Raw genomic sequence first — 3,430 nt, 5'->3', positions numbered from 1 at the left:
TACCGCACGAAAGAAAATAACTTGAATTTTTAATTAAAGAACAAACCATTCAAGCGGTTTAAGAACATTTTGGTAATACAAAATATTTTTAAAATTTTCAAAAATTTTTTGCTCCACTAGAATGTTTACTTTTTGGCAGCATTATATAAAAATTGCTCTAAAGAACCTATGTCCTGAAAATGAAAGTTATATATGAAAGCTAAAAAATGCGTAGAGTGCTCGATTAAAGGCTCAAAATTGACCTCGAAAAATTCCAATATATCTCGTTGTAATCTGTCATTAAACTTGGGATTTCGTTTGCAACGCCGCATTTTTAATTCTTCTTGTGCAATAAGCGTTTTTGCGAAGCTCTAAAAGTTAAAACTACAACATTCGGCCAAGGCATACATATCGTCGTCTCAGAAAACGGATGTCGAATGTTACAAAATACGGTTTTGAGAAAATTGACTTTGAAGTTTAAGGTCGAATTAATCCGAAACTGTACGGTAGATTTTTGTAACTTTTGAAGGAGACGTAGTTGGTGTTATTAGTTTTGATTTCCCATATTTTTACATTTAATATCTCTTAACGTTAATGAGAAAATTTACTTGTCATTTCGTATACATTTGTCGTAAGTAGCGTTTACTCACCACTTTGTTTTGTCCACAGAACATACGACAATAGTAAAGTATCTATTTCAACGACGATGGTATAATTTGATGAAAAAAACAGACATATTTATTAAATAATGATTACTTATTAGAAAAAACATAACAAAAACATAATCATGTATTTAATAAAAAAAATCTGTACATCTCTTATGCTGTAAATATGTTACGAACATACGTTTTCTTTATATAAAAACAAAAAACAATACTTAAATTCAGTCTTTTGTACATTTTTATCTCTTTCATTTCATTGGAGACTCAGTGCAAGCTAAAATTTAAAAATTTAAAATTTTAAAATTAGTTAGTTTAATTTTCAATTTTAATTGTATCGTTATAGTAGAGGACCATCCAATTGTCGTAAGTTCAAAGCTTTGCGATACATACGACAAATGTTTTATGATTAAAAAAAAGATTACATTTGTATGGGAATTTGTCGTATGTGCCACATACGACAAACGTTTTATGATTAAAAAAAAGGTACGTTTGTATGGGAATTTGTCGTATGTGCCGCATTTTCAGCACATACAACAAAAGGCATACCCAATCATTAATATTATGTAACATACGACAAAATGCGCACGAAATATCTCAAAAACTAATGGAGATATAAAAAAAAATGGATTGCAGAAATCGAAAGAGCATGTCCAACTTAGTAAATCTGCATCAAAATCCCAAAATCGTGATTTTGCACATTCGTCATCCGTTTTCTGAGGCGTCGATATTCCACCTCAAAACAAATCCAATTCTGCAACTCCACATTCCACGACACTCGCTGAAGCTTTCGACAGTCTTAAAATATTACATTTGATACACTTAAAAAAAAACAAACGGATCGCTTCCCTGCAGTACTGGGGAGCAACTACAGGACTGATAAATCGGTAGCTACCGCCAATTACCGACCGACTACTTGCAGTGTATTTCAGCGATGACTTTTACAAGGCAATGCCCTAGTCAGTAGTCACCATCTGCTCTATCTGCATTACCGGGAGTTACTAAAGTAGTCACTTGCGTGATTTATGGGCGCCATCTGTCGTAGTTTTTCGCTATTCTGCTTCCTACTGGTTCGACTCTGCACTACCACGGGTTAACAGACTACCTACTTACCTAGGAGTCGGCGCAGTAGTTATTCAAAAGTAGCGATTGACTCCAGTAGATGCGACAAATTCGCCTACGTATGAATGCGCATTTCCAACGGCATTGTCGGCGACAACGACAAAGCGACAGTGCCAAAATTGAACTTTTATATTTAGGGGATTCACAAGACGTGTTAAACGTCGTAAAATCTTAAGCTTAACACTTGTTTATGTAAAATAGCGGTTAAAATGGTTGGGGGGTTGGCTAATTATATATTCTTTATCAGTTTAAAAGAATTTCGGTTTAGTTAGAAATCCCCTAAAACCATTTTAATTAAAAAAGATGTTAACCTTAAGATTTTACGACGGTTAACACGTCTTGTGAATCCCCTAATTATCAGAATTTCATTGAGAAATAAATGCTTTGCATTTTATGGCATCCAAGGTAAGTATGTAGGGCGAAGGATTAGTACCTTAGGCGCAGTTAAGGGAAAGTAATTATTTATGTAATTCAAGATTGGAGTGGTTTCAGTTAACCGCATACAAGCTTACGATGAAATCTCAACGATAACGCAGCGAATACAGCTTTGAACGAGTTACATGAATTGTATTTCACTGTCCGCACAAGTTAATCTTCTTCCATAGTTGCTCCGCTTCGCCATCCTTGTAATTGCGTCGTACTTCTGGGTATTTTTGTGATTTAATTGTCAGCACCAATTCAAAATAATGGGTTAATACATAAATTTTATGTCAGTTCCAAAACTCTGCTACAACTACAATGGCAGCTAGGGGATTGGACGGAGTGGACTTTTTACCAATAGAATGCGAGTAAGTACACAAATACCCCGTAAAACTACGCTGATTTCAATTTAGCATCATTAGGGAGTTCAACAGACTCCGGAAAGATATAAAACAAATGGACTAAGCTCTGAGTTATATGTATTGTAAATTCATCAAAACCAGGGCTGCATAACTATATAAACAAAAAAATTTCGTTTCGTTATTTATTAAAAAAACAACTTATCAAAAAATTTCATTTGCTTATTATGAATAAACAAAATATGAAAATAAAAATAGTTTCGTTAGTTATCAAAAAATGTTAACGAAAAAAATTTCGTTTCGTTGGTTATCAAAAAGGAAATATCAATAGTTTTTTTGTTTCATTATTTAAGAAGAAAATTGTAAGCAAAATTTATGTAGGAGTACGTAGCATTATGGGATTTCTTTTTATTAAATAATTAACAAATAGTAAACAAAACGCTGTTAAGAAAGTATGCGAAAACTAATTGAGCCGTAACATTAATATCGCTTCAGTGATATCATCAGCCTGACCTATAGTCATTAACTATATATTTTAAAGTGGAGAACGCCCGCTCTACACTAACTTGCGTAGCGGGAGTTGCATGAATAATTTTGTATAGCTGGTACAAGGTACTGTGAGTAAATTTTTTTGACTCCCAATAGTCTGCTAAATTGGCCTTCAAATCGCAATTTTCATTGAATGCTTCTATGATTGAAAATGCCTCTGTGGTATTTTCGCTTCTTGGTTCGTATTGGGAGATTTGGTTTAGTAGTGTGCCAAGCAAATTGTCACTGTCTTCATGTACTTCACTACTTGAATTGAATTGGTATGCGCGGCACATCGTATAACTACAATTGACTCTAAAAATAAAATTATGTAATGTACACAATACTATTATTAATATAGCT

This window comes from Rhagoletis pomonella, unplaced genomic scaffold (genome assembly GCF_013731165.1).
Source record: "Rhagoletis pomonella isolate Grant_MI unplaced genomic scaffold, Rhpom_1.0 Rhpom_scaffold_00003, whole genome shotgun sequence".
NCBI classification, from domain to species: Eukaryota; Metazoa; Arthropoda; class Insecta; order Diptera; family Tephritidae; genus Rhagoletis; species Rhagoletis pomonella.
This window is presented reverse-complemented; position numbering follows the sequence as displayed.